Source organism: Rutidosis leptorrhynchoides, chromosome 3 (genome assembly GCF_046630445.1).
Source record: "Rutidosis leptorrhynchoides isolate AG116_Rl617_1_P2 chromosome 3, CSIRO_AGI_Rlap_v1, whole genome shotgun sequence".
NCBI lineage: Eukaryota > Viridiplantae > Streptophyta > Magnoliopsida > Asterales > Asteraceae > Rutidosis > Rutidosis leptorrhynchoides.
Genome location: NC_092335.1, coordinates 614,155,214 through 614,170,756, shown reverse-complemented (window position 1 = coordinate 614,170,756; position 15,543 = coordinate 614,155,214).

The following is a 15,543-nucleotide window of genomic DNA, read 5'->3' as shown; positions in this document are numbered from 1 at the left end:
CACAATTGATCTCCGAATTTAAAGAAAATCTTTGTAATCTATGTTGGATTTGATGCTTCGGTGATTAAGGAGATTATGATTCTCTTCGAATTAATACGATAATCCATCTTGATTTCTCTGTCGGGTATTTCACTATAAATCCACCTCCTTCGTTTCCTTACAACTCACACCTTCTATTCTTTCTCCCTCAACTCATATTTTAAAGTATTTGTCAATATGCTTCATCCAGTACTGATTCTCGATATACTCCTCACTTTCATATCTGTCGTTCTTCTTTTTCATCTGCCTCCGGAAGAATCTATTTACTTCTACTATACTCTCGGTTTTATAGTGTTTTTAGTTCTTCCGTGTCTTTATATTGCTATATGCATCGATATATACGGTTTATAATTTTTGGGTGGTTGTTGGATTTTATATCTTCCCTTATATTTCAAAGCCCCTGCTTCTGTCTTCTATAATCATTGACATCCATAGTTAATGCTCCCTTCTATTTGCTGCGATTTATACTCCAATTTCTATTTCGGAGTTTTGTCCTTTCGTTTATTCTTCTTGCGATTAAGCAACATTTGTAATGGTCCAGTATTCGCAGATATGAATTTCAGAATGAACATAGTTAATGTTCTAAGAAGGAAATGGTAATAGCACGATCTTGATTTGTTAATTTACCAGAATACCCTGAAAAAGACCGAATCATCAAGAAAATATTTTCTTGATATTTTTAGAGATTAAATAGAATACAAGAGTCGTGTAACATGGAACATGATGACGGCATGGTCTGTGAATCGTCATGTCCCATTAGAAACTCAGCATGACTTACTGTAATATAATCACGTTGATTAAGTGTCATTATATTATACTAACTCATGCTTCAGTTCCCAACACTACTTCAAAACATTCATAATTTAAACTCGAAAGTTTATAGAATATAGAAACTAATAGTTTCTTATATGATGTAACACTGATAGCGCAAAGAGATAAATGACTTCAGATAAGATTAGTTGTGAAAATATCTTCAGAAATATCGCGGATATTTATAATGAAAGATATGATAATATCTTAGAATTTCTAATATTGATGGATGATGATGAAGATTTGTCTGTAAAGGTTTAGAATAAAGAGTAAGGTATTCGTTAATAACTTTAGCAGGCACTGAATCATTTGGATTCTTTGAAGACAGATTTAGTCTTTGTGATTTGTCCATAGCCTCCTTCATAGTCTGTTCAATCCGTTTTCCAGTTCCAAACCTTCTCTTTTTCTTAGCTTTACCACCTTACTATTCTTTGTCATCAAACTTTTTACTGTTAAGATCGTTTACAGTTTTTGATGCTTCGTCAGCATTTCAAGAACTAGTTTGCAGTTCAGAATATTTTTCAGAACTTCACATTCAAAGTATGTAAGTCCAGGAGATAGACGTTTTACGTACACATATAACTGTTGGCGTAGACATGCTGCGAGATTTCAAAATACTGGTTACTGTTTTCTGATGATTCGTATGACAATTCTCGTTACAAGATGCGAATGAGTAAATGATGTGATTTCAATAAATATAATGATTTTTTGAAAAGTCAAAGATAATTGAAGTTGTTGGTAAGTTTATTACTAAGGTGGCGAGATATGAAAGGTCCCCAGTAACGATGATGAAAGGGCAACGTATCTATCGAGATTATAATAAGACTAGTCCGACTGAAAAGTCGAAGTTGACTTGCTGGAGCTGTGACAAAACTGTCTACTTTGAAAAGGAATTGAAAAGTCATTTTAGCTAATAAATGCCAAAGGGTCTGGCACGGATACGCATCGAACTATGACTTTGGCTTCGAGAGCTTTTTAGGTACATAAATGTGGGTAATATGTGGTTGGATCATCATCTCGATTGTTCATTGTTTGAAGTGTCTTCGAAAACTTCGGAGAGTTTGAACACAGTTTGTAATCGTTAATATACATATGATGTTCTAACACGGTTTTGAAGTCAAAGTATAGCTTTGAAAGATGTAGGAATCTAAGAGTGATGTCTTCTGTTAAATCATGACTTGGATTTTGATTTGTCTAAATCAGAATGCGTAATCAAATTTGGGTGAGAATGGTTGTTTTGATTTCTATACAAGAATGTATATTGTTGTGAGATTTTGGGAGTATAGTTGATGATTTGCTTAATCAGATTCGAAAAATGTAATATATTAATTGTGAATTTATATATCTCTCGGGTATTACCTACCCGTTAAAAAAAAATTTCACAATTAATATTTTGTACAACAGAATTTTATTACAGTCTTTATGAAAATATATATGTGCATATTTTCTTCAGATGTAATATAGATTTAATGAGTTAATATTAAATTAAACTCATTTGATTTACGGTTGAAACTAGAACTGAATAATCCCTAAAGACTTTAGAAATTACATAACTTTTACGGAGTATTTATTCAATAAAATTGAAATTATGAATTAATACTTCGTTATTTGTTGGTGTTTGTAACCCTTGCACCATATTCTCTAAAGCCACTACTCGAGCGCGAAGCTCATTGACTTCTTCTATTACACCGGGGTGATTGTCGGTTCGGATGAGCGGATAAATAAAATCTAGAATTTGATGTAGTATATAATCGTGACGAGATACTCTGAAAATGAGAGAGAAAATGGTGTTTCGGACCGGTTCGCCGGTAAGTGCTTCAGGTTCATCGCCAAGAGGGCAATGTGGTGGATGGAAGGGATCACCTTCTTCTTGTCTCAAATTATTGAGGAGGCTACGAACCTATCCCCAATTCATTCATAATAGATGATGGCTAATTGGTTGATCCATTCCGGTCACACTGCTTTCGGAGCTTGAGTGGGATTCCATATCGGAATTCGAGGGACTTGAACTAATGACGAATTCCATTTCGTTCGATTGAATAAAGGATTTTTCGATATGAAATGATTTTTCGGCTATCGGGTGGTATTCTAATTACATAGAATATCTATATATATAGCGCAAAAGATTTCGTAGATTACAGAGGAAATTACGGGATATGTCAGGCAAAGTTTACAGTAACAGATACGCTAAGATATGGATTAGCAGATACGCTAAGATATGAATTTTGTCTATACACTATTCATGCAATCAATGCAGTAAGACGTGTCTAGACTAAGAATGATAAGCAGGCAATTTCCGACAAAAATGATAAGCAAAACTTTTGACATGCAGACACGGTCGAAGTCCAGGCTCACTAATGCATCCTAACAACTATCAGTTAGACACACTAATGCAGACCTGGTTCGCTAAGACCACCGCTCTGATACCAACCGAAAGGACCCGTTCATATACATTATAAACGATTCACAATAGTTGATTACATCGCGAGGTATTTGACCTCTATATGATACATTTTACAAACATTGCATTCGTTTTTAAAAGACAAACTTTCTTTACAACGAAAGTTGACGGTATGCATACCATTTCATAATACATCCAACTATAATTGACTTAATAATAATCTTGATGAACTCAATGACTCAAATGCAACGTCTTTCAAAATATGCCATGAATGACTCCAAGTAATATCCTTAAAATGAGATAATGCACAGCGGAAGATTTCTTTAATACCTGAGAATAAACATGCTTTAAAGTGTCAACCAAAAGGTTGGTGAGTTCATAGGTTTATCATAACAATCATTTCAATATATTAATAGACCACAAGATTTCCGTTTATAAATATATGTACACTCGCAAGTGTATAAAAGTATTCTATAAGTTGTAGGCACCCGGTAACAAGCCTTAACGTTCATGTTTTACCCTCTGAAGTACACCAGATTAGGTGTGTTTAAAATAACCTCGAAGTACTAAAGCATCCCATAGTCAGGATGGGGTTTGTTAGGCCCAATAGATCTATCTTTAGGATTCGCGCCTACCGTACATAGACAAGTAGTTTAATGTTACCAAGCTAAGGGTATATTTCTGGTTTAAACCCACGTAGAATTAGTTTTAGTACTTGTGCCTATTTCGTAAAACATTTATAAAAACAGCGCATGTATTCTCAGTCCAAAAAATATATATAAAAGGGAGCAAATGAAACTCACATACTGTATTTCGTAGTAAAAATACATATAACGTCATTTAACAAGTGCAAGGTTGGCCTCGGATTCACGAACCTATATTAATTATATATATTTATATGTTGGTCAATATTTGTCTAACAATTTTTGGTCAAGTCATAGTGTACCACAATCCTAATGCTCGAGACTAATATGCAAAAGTCAACAAAAGTCAACTTGACCCAAAATGACTTCTAAAATTTATACGTGTTTATTATATAACTTAGCTATAGTCGTTTTATATATTTAAATATATTTATTAGATTTTATAATAATAAAAGTCATTTATTAATAAAAATTTATATTAACGTTTATATATGATAAAATATACTTTTATATATCTTAAGTAGTAAAATTTATAAAGTTCACTTAATATCGTAAAACTATAGTGGTAAGTATTATTAATGTAATTATATTACGCGTGGTAAAAAATATCTTTGTATCCCCTATTTATTTGATAAAATAATATTGATCATAATAATAATAAGTAAAAGTTGTATTATTTTGTAATAATAATTATTATTATTCTATAAAAAAAATAACAATATTTATATTTACTAAAAATGTTATTATGATAAAATGATAATACTAACATAATAGTAATAATGATATTTTATAATAACAATGATATTTCTATTAAAATAATAACGACGATAGTAATAATAATCATTTTAACAATAATACTAAAATTCAGTTGACTTTAACTTCAAATCCGTTCATCGAAACCATTCGATATCTAAATGAAAAGTTCTTAATTTTTCGCTAGCTTTCCAATGACATGCATATCATATACCCTATCTCAGTAGCATATGTATCTAATTCAGGATTCAACAAACCTGTCTAAGGACAATATCGAATGTACAAGCATGCATAATCCTATATACTCGAGCACTAGTCAGGGATACACTATTGATATATAAAAGTTAAGTTATGAGTGCTCACGTATCAATATTGAGATTCAATATTGCAGGAAAGTACGTAGACGCAACGGAGATGATAAACACTAGATTGACCTAACGAGCATACCCATGAACCATACCCATCACCTCCATAGCTATAACCCATAATTTTCTTAGCTTCGAATCATTCAAAAAAACTATTTTGAAATCACTCGGACATCACTCCGTCGTAATATTTTATGTATACTAATAATATCTTGAAATAATACAGAGCAAAAATATATATATATATATATGTAAATCGATTGAGAGAGTTTAGAGAAATATATTTTCAAGTTTCTATGAAATAATGAAACCTATTGAATTCTATTTATAATAGATTTTTGAATTATTAAAGTGAATTATTAAAGTATGAATTATTAAAGTGAATTATTAAAGTATGAATTATTAAAGTGAATTATTAAAGTATGAATTATTAAAGTAAATTATTAAAGTATGAATTATTAAAGTTAATTATTAAAGTATGAATTATTAAAGTTAAAGTAAAGTAAAGGTAAAGTTAAAGTATAGTAAAAATATAAAAACTATGTATGTATAATACGTGTATAAATATATATAATATTAATTTAAATCGTTATATATATTTAATGAAATAAAATATAAATATCGTTATATTTATTATACTGGTTAAGTAATGAGTTGTCAAAAGTGATTATAGATATTTATAAAAGTTATATACGTTTTAATAATAAAGTTCTTTTTAAACTGAAAATGTTTTTGTACGTTTGAAAATAGATTAATAGAATATTATGGAAACCAATTCTCCAATAGCTTTTGTCTAACTTTCGTAAATGACACTTTTTATTTTTATTTATAAATAACTTTACAAATTATTCCGAATATCGTTAAGAGGAATAGATTTCTCAAATCATAGTGGACCTCTCAACAGAGACTTGTAATCATAATTCAATGTTTCTGATAATTCAATCATTTAATATATATATATATATATATATTTTTTTTTAATTTCGTCGATAATCATATTGAAACAAATACATTCATATAAAGCATTATACTTTTAAATACTTTGTTGACATTTTCAATTTATAACATATACACATATACATACATATTCATATATGTTCATTTAATGGTTCGTGAATCATTGAAATTTGGTCGAGGTTTAAATGAATGTATAAACATAGTTTAAAATCCTTGAGATTTAACTTAACAAACATTGCTTATCGTGTCAGAATAATATAAAGATAAAGTTTAAATTTAGTCGGAAATTTCCGGGTCGTCACATAAACCATTGTCACACAGGACCAACAGGAGGGCATTATGGGCCTCAACTCACAGCAAGAAAAGTTTAAGATGCAGGATTCTATTGGCGTATAATTTTCAAAGACGCACACCTTCTTTGCAAATCCTGTGATGCTTGTCAAAGGGCCGGAAAAATAAGTCAACGTGATGAAATGCCCCAAAATGTCATTCAAGTATGTGAAGTATTTGACGTTTGGGGTATTGACTTTATGGGTCCATTTCCAAAATCTCATAATAATCTCTACATTCTCGTTGCCATTGATTATGTATCTAAATGGGCGGAAGCACAAGCTCTCCCAACTAATGATGCACGAGTTGTAGTCAACTTCTTAAAACGTCTTTTTGCAAGGTTTGGAACACCGAAAGCTTTAATAAGTGATCGGGGTACTCATTTTTGTAATAATCAACTTGAGAAAGTTCTCAAAAGATATGGAGTAACTCATAAAATCTCAACCACTTATCATCCACAAATAAGTGGACAAGTTGAAAATACCAACCGAGCTTTAAAACGTATTCTAGAGAAAACCGTAGGATCAAATCCGAAGGAATGGTCCATGAAATTGGAGGATGCACTATGGGCTTTTAGAACAGCCTACAAAACTCCAATTGGAACCACACCTTTCAGACTCGTTTATGGAAAAGCATGTCACCTTCCAGTAGAAATTGAACAAAAAGCATTTTGGGCTTTGAAGACATGTAATCTTGATTTACATGAAGCCGGACGTCTACGGTTAAGCCAACTAAACGAATTAGAAGAATTAAGACATGAAGCATACAAAAATGCGTTAATCTATAAGGAAAGAACGAAGAAATGGCATGATAAAAGAATCAGAAGTTCAAAAGAATTTAAAGAAGGAGACAGAGTTCTTCTTTTCAATTCACGATTCAAGCTATTTCTTGGAAAATTGAAATCAAGATGGTCTGGACCATTCATAGTCAAAAGAGTTTTCCCATACGGAACAGTAGAGTTAATAAATTCAAATGGGATTGAATTTAAAGTTAATGGTCACAGAGTTAAACATTACATAGATAATCCAATGGAAGTTGAAGATGAAGTTAATCACAATTTCGACACCACGGCTAACTAAGTGTGGGAAGGTTCGAATCTTTTTAGGGTAATATATATTTCTGTTAGAGTTAGTTATTCTGTTTTCGTGTAGTTTCCGAGAATGAAATCCGAATGGTCTTTCCCTAGCAGACCTTAAAGAACTAGTCTTCTCCCCCCATTCTGAATTTTTATTTTTTTTAGGTTTTACGAGATGAAGAATTCCTTTGATCTGAACCATGGTCTAATGCTACACGCTTTGATTACTAAACGTAATAATGACACACTTTCGAGTGAACTGGTATCATTCATAAGAGGCAAAATGGACGGAGTAAGAAAAGAACTCAGAAAAGATCATCATAAGATACATTTTGATAAAGGAAAATCAAAATTCACAACAAAAAGAAGAGCACGACACCTTGAAAGATGTTATAAATGCAGAAAATGGTCACACGAAGGTAAATGTTCAAATAATCAAACATATTCAAATACCGAATTTGTTACTCTATGCAGAGAAGGACCGTTCATATGTTTAGAAGAAAAGATATTGGAGATTCGAGGTTATACTTACGTAGCTATGGAGAACCAAATCACACGACTCTCCTATGAGTCGGCTAAACCAGGTCTCTGAGAATTCTTTCTCATAGGTAAATATGTACAGTTTTTATTTTTATTGCTTTTAACCTTTTGATAATAAACGCTGAATCGTTCGCTATAAAGTATTAAATTGGTATTCAATAAAATTAGGTATGCGTAACCGAAATTATTGATATCATACAAAAATTTATTACATCACTGCGAAATTTACCGTTTATTCTTAAGGTATAAATATCTTTAATCAATCAACCCAAAATATTTCAAAAATTCGTCAGGAGTAAAACTAGGTCGTTGAACCGAAATTACTTTACCGAAAAGAGGGGCGTATATTTTTGATAATATTTGATTGATTAAAATGGGATAAAAGACCAAAAAGATTTTTAATTTTATTTTTACCATGTTTTTAAAATTAATATATAAATATTAAATTATTATTGTAAACTTTTTAAAATCAATATATTTAAGTTTGTACCTATTTGAAAAATTAATATTTTTAATATAAGTTTGTATGTATAAAAACAAAAATATAATATAAGTTTGGTGTGAATTTTTAAAATATTAATAATATGAATTTTTAATTTTATACATTTTAAATTAAAGTTTGGTGTGAATTTAAAAAACAAAAATTTACTTTATTTCACTAAGTTAAAAATATGATTTTTAAAATTCGTCGTGAGTTGAAAACTAGGTCGTTGAACCGAAATTGCTTTACCCAAGGGAGGGACGAGAACTTTTATTATCATTATTTTTAATCTTATTGAATTAAAGTATGCCAAAAACATTTAAAAAATCCAAAAATCTTTGCTTTTAAAACGCGCTTAAAAGTGACAAAATTTTAAAACTTTGTTGAGAGACGGACTAGGACAACGATCCGAAACACCCTCATTCTAAAAAGAAACAAATTTTTAAATTTATTGATTTATGTTTTAAAAGTATAATAAATATATATATATATATATATATATATATATATATATATATATATATATATATATATATATATATATATATATATATACCCCATGCGATCGCATGGGGTTTGGCCTTCATTTCCATGCGGTCGCATGGAGACCAATTTCAGGTCAGGAACAAAAGTTCCAGCGGGTCTGCTGCTGCATCACAAACACACACACAAAACACACGAACCTACTCCCAAACTCTCTCAATTTTCATCAATTTTTCACCAAAATCAACCAAATTTCTTGCTATAATCCGCTCTAATCATGAATTTGATAAGAAGTTTATCAAGAAGGGTAACAATTACACCCCTAAACCTCTTTAAATTTGATTTTTAATGTTCTTGAGCTATAATTTACCTAATTTGATTTTGTTAATTTCTAGTGTAATTAGAGTTAAATTGTTAGTATTTTATGCATGTATAACCTAGATTGATGCTATTTAACATGATTTGAAGCCAAAAACTTCAAAATTTTTAGAAATCTAGGGTTTGTGTTCTTGAGCAATTTGGGGTTTTTTGATATAAACAGGTTATGGCCGATTTTTTTCATGAATTATTGCTAAATTAAGTAGTGTAACATGTTTAGGTAGCTAAATGATCCAAACTTTGATCCTAAACATGATTTTTGAGAATTAAAGTAGACTTTTTAGGTCTAAAATTCATGAACTTGATTAAATTGATGTAAATGCCATTTGAAACTTGTTTAATTGCTAGTAATGGTTGTTTTAACATGTTATTTGAGTTGAATGCTTATGAACTTTGTAAATATTTTCATATATGCTTATTTGAAAAAGTGTAGAATTGTTAAAATTGTGAAAATGTGTATAAGTTTAATTTTGATTAAACATGTTATTGTAATTGTTTCAAGTTGTTATTTTGCTAACACTAATGCATATTTGGATGCACAAAATTTGTGTGTAATGTGTTTTGCAGAGATTTACTAATACTAATGGTGCATCATCATCATCTAGACAACCTGCTCCAGAACCTGAACCAGAAATGCAATATGAACCTGAACAGGAGCAACAACAGGAACAACAACAATAACCTGATCAACACGTACCTTATTATGATCCGCAACAAGAATATGTTGATGCCTACGTAGTGGCATCCGATAGTACAACACACAACGATTCATAAAGAACAGTTGCATCCCAATTTGAGATTTGATCAGAGTTGGAGAGATTACCCGACATATCAAAGTAACAAATTCAAACTGGTAACGAAAAATGTAGAAGTGCCAAGGGTAATCAATTGAGAGCCTTTGGAAAGGGTCCAACTAGCTAACTCAGTTAGACAGCATTTGATCCAAAGGTATGGCAGCTCTTCTTTTCCCGATTGGGAACGTTTATTCACCATTCGTAGGCCTGTATATAAGGAATGGTGCGTTGAGCTTATGAGTACTATAGCATTAAATGCGGATGTAGTTAGATTAGATGATAGAAGTTTTCTTAGATTTATACTTGGCTGTAGGATGTATAGGATGTCCATGCTGGACATGGCCAGGGCTTTACAGATATATACGCCCGCTGAATTACTATTACCCGATTGTACAAATTTGATTTATCATGGTGAAAGGGTAGATAAGAATTTTGATGCTAACGCCGTCTGGAGGCGTATGTCAGATTATAATGTTTTTGGGCGGGCAGGAACACACTCCTACTTACATATTCACAGAGCCGAGCTTCGTATAATTCATAGATTTCTGGCTAACTCGATTACACAGAGAGGTCACAACAAGGAAAAAATGACCTTACATGATTTATTTTACCTTAAGTGTATTCGAGACCCAAGAGGCTTTGTTAATATCCCCTACTGTGTTGGTTTTTATTTGTCTAAGATAGTGGAAGGAATACAGGAAGGGGGAATAATAGGAGGAGGTATTTTTGTTACTCTCATTGGAGAGTATTTGGTTGTAGATAGGGATCAAGAGGGTCCACTTTTGGTATGTAGGGAACAGGATGATACTTTAGGCTTGAAGGTCTATCAGGGTGCTAAGGTATTGAAGAGCAGATGCAATCAGGCAGTACCATATGTTGGTCGTCATCTACAGGTAGAGAGAGGTTCAGATGAGGAAATGGAGGAAGCATATGACATTAGGGATGTCATTAAGGAGGCTATGACTGACGTCTACCAGCGTATAGATGAGGTAGAAATGACAAACAAGGATAGACATAATCGATACGAGCAGTGGCAAGCCCAGAATGAGTACGAGCATTCCAGGCAACGACAGCATGATAGATGGCACTATCATCAGCATCAGATCATGAGCCGGCTATCACCTCAGGATCACTACGTACCGACCCGACCTGCTTACTATCCTCCACACCAGCCCGATATGAGACCACCATTTACTCTCTACGACCCTAACCAGGCCTATCAGTACACCTATCACCAACCATGAAACCCGACCGACGACATGAACTGGAACCCCTATCCAGATTGATATAGTTCCCGTTAGTGATTTCTATGATTTTTTTTTTATTATTTCTATTTATTTATGTTTAAACATATAATATTATGCTACTTTTATTGTAATGTTTAATATTTTTATTATGTTGTACTAATATTTCATATTTAATTTGAAAGTGAGATTTTAAGTTCCATTTCAAATTACCATGCATGTTTATATTTGTATTGTATGTATTTTATTTCATATACACAACAGGGTAAAACAGCGCATTTTCAAAGACTGGCATTAAGTTCAGCAAAAGCTACTAATTTTGACGACAAAACGAAAAACAAATGTGATGTAACAACAAGACGGGATGAACAAATGATGTGCACCATTTATCATTCAGCAAACAAACGCCAATATGTTTGGAAACTTTGGTAAAATTTAATCATTTTTCTACGCTAATTACCCTCAATAATTTAAATTGTTACTGATTTCTTGCAAATGAGGGCATTGCAAGATCTTAAGTGTGGGAAGAGATTAAATTCTTTCGGATTTTTAAAATTTTAACTTATACACTTGGTTACCATTAAAAATACTAGTAACGCAGCAGTTGTATTAGAATCTAGTGCTCTCTGATAATAAAGAACAACCATAGTCTTATATACTGACTACCCAATTCTAGTAAAATTTTTCAAAATTTTCAATTAAATGAATTCAAAATCATGTTTATACATATTTATGAACGATAAAACTAGGTGTTAACACCGAAATTATTGTTACCTCGGAAAGGACATAAATTGAGAAACAACCCAAAATGTTAGAATTCATTTAAAATGGAATAGAGGACAATAAAAAGGCAAAGAAAGGAAAATAAAAGACAAGTGTGGGAAAAATTTACCAAGTTATTTAAAACATATATCACATATTTTTGTACAAATAACTGAAGATACTTTTGTTTTGGACAATTTTATCAGTTTTACCCAATTTCTTAAAATATATTTGAAAGAAAAGATGGATCTAAACGATGAATCAATTCTATCATTAAAAAGAAGTAAAGTCTTCCGAAAAAGAAATGCGCTTCTTGATTTAGGTCAGGAAGTTGTCGTCCAGACCAGTTGTAGAGTCTACGAAAAACCTTGAAAAGTTTTCTCGAAAATCAGCTGGAAATCCATAGACCTCAGCATCAAACAGGGTCGTCAAGTGGTCAGACTTATCCTAACCATGAGAGGATCTATCTCGTAAAATGGAGAGGGCGCCGTGCAAATTAGTTTGATAAGACTAATGAATCAGATCTCCAAAAAGGATAATCTCCTTAAAGATCAAAAATCAGCTTTTAAGACTGATATTACTCAATCCTTGAGATTGACTTTTAAAGATTGAGAATTCAAACTCATGGAATTCGATGATATCTAAACTCGAGCTTGAACGAGAAAATATTTTGATCAAAATTACAAACGGATTTGATTTCTAAAAACCCATTTTTAATGCGTTCATTACCATTGAACGTAAAATCCTAGGAATTCACCTGGAATTCATTAGGTCACCTGAACCAAATTGGGTTTCAACCGTAAGAACGGTGGTTGCATAGCATGGTCAAAGACGGGACCTTGTTCCAGACCGAAAAACTATAGGGTGATCTTTACTATTGCTCCTACAAAGGATAGTAATTGCATCCGACACGTTATAGACCATAATTAAAAGCATGTCACTGGACATTGCCTTAACAGTTGCTTGTTCAAGGCTTTCCTTTACAACCGGACGGTAGTTTACCGAAAGGTAATATACGGAGCAAGTATACTGGACGTGTTGCTTTCCTAATACAAGGTTAGCAAGTGGGTGACACAAAACCATAAGTTTTGAGCTAAAATTTTCAAATCTGAAACCCACCAAACCCACAAAAACATTTTGCAAACACCGGTGAAGGGTTATTCCGGAAAACTTATCTAGGGTAAAAGCTAGATTGAATTTTCAAAAGATCAAATGTTTTCATAAAGATCCAATTTCCTAAAGGATCTAAATTTTCATAGTCATGTGGGACTGTAACCACATCGTTACTACCATTGTTCATACCGCCGTATAGAAATCACTGATGTACAAAGTGTGAAGAATAAAGAAGTGATTCTAGTATTTTTATTTCAAGACTATATTGCTTGAGGACAAGCAATGCTCAAGTGTGGGAATATTTGATAATGCTAAAAACGAACATATATTTCATAGCATTATCCATCAAGAAAGACAAGCTTTTGGTTGCAATTGTTCTATTTACAAGTAATATTCGTTTAAATAATAAAACGTTAAGACAAAAGACAGATTCGACAAATTGAAGACGTAAACGACCAAAAAGCTCAAAAGTACAAAGTACAATCAAAGTGGTTCAAATTATTGATGAGAAACGTCTCAAAATTACAAGTGTACAAGACGCGAAACGCAAAATACAAGATATTAAATTGTACGCAAGGACGTTCGAAAATCCAGAACCGGGACCAAAGTCAACTTTCAATGCGCGACGCAACGAAGCAAAAATTACAAGTCAACTATGTAAATAAATATAATATAATATATAAATAATTCTTAAAATTATTTATATATTATATATATTTATTTAAAACCGTCGGCAAGAAGCAAACAACAATATGTGAGCTGGAATCCCAGGCCATGCGATCGCATGGCCAGGAAGAAGAAAATCCATGCGATCACATGGCATACTTTTTCAGCTCAGGTCCTATAAATTGAAAAGTTTGGTCGACGAATTTTTCTTCTTTTTCTTTCTCCATCTCTCAAACGTATATATATATATATATATATATATATATATATATATATATATATATATATATATATATATATATATATATATATATATATATATATATATATATATATATTATAATTTTAATTTTAATTTTAATTTTAATAATAAGGGTATGTTAGCGAATGTTGTAAGTGTGTAAGTCGAAATTCTGTCCGTGTGACGCGACGCTATTATTAATCATTGTAAGTTATGTTCAACTTTTTTAAATTAATGTCTCGTAGCTAAGTTATTATTATGCTTATTTAAGCCGAAGTAATCGTGATGTTGGGCTAAATATTAAAATTAGGTAATTGGGCTTTGTACCATAATTGGGGTTTGGACAAAAGAACGACACTTGTGGAAATTAGACTATGGGCTATTAATGGGCTTTATATTTGTTTAATTAAATGATAGTTTGTTAATTTAATATAAAGATTTACAATTGGACGTACCTATAAATAACCATATACACTCGATCGGACACGATGGGCGGGATATTTATAAGTACTAATAATCGTTCATTTAACCGGACACGGGAATGGATTAATAGTCAATGGACTTATTAAAACAGGGGTGAATTATATACAAGGACACTTGGTGTAATTATAGTTTAATTCCCCAATTAGTTGGAATAATTGACTTCGGATATAAGGATAATTTGAAGAGGACACTCGCACTTTATATTTATGACTGATGGACTGTTATGGACAAAAACCAGACGGACATATTGAATAATCCAGGACACAGGACAATTAACCTATGGTAATAAACTAAAATCAACACGTCAAACATCATGATTACGGAAGTTTAAATAAGCATAATTCCTTTATTTCATATTTAATTGCACTTTAATTTATTGTCATTTTAATTATCGTACTTTTTAATTATCACACTTTAATTTATTGTCATTTTATTTATCGCACTTTTATTTATCGCAATTTCATTATCGTTATTTACTTTACGCTTAAAATTAAGTTATATTTATTTTTAATATTTTACATTAGGTTTTAACTGCGACTAAAGTTTTAAAATCGACAAACCGGTCATTAAACGGTAAAAACCCCCTTTTATAATAATAATACTACTCATATATATATATTTTTATACAAATATAGTTTTTAAAAATATAGCGTTAAACTTGGCTAGCTCCCTGTGGAACGAACCGGACTTACTAAAAACTACACTACCGTACGATTAGGTACACTGCCTATAAGTGTTGTAGCAAGGTTTAGGTATATCCACTCTATAAATAAATAAATAACTTGTGTAAAATTGTATCGTATTTAATAGTATTTCCTAGTAAAAATTAATAGTATTTTATACCCCTTCGCTTTAACATCAACTACGAACCCATCAAATGAATTGGGGATGGATGATTGGTTGATTCATTCTGGTGACACTGCTTTCGGAGCTTAGGTGAAACTCCATATCGGAATAGCTGTCGGAATCCGAGGAATTCGAACT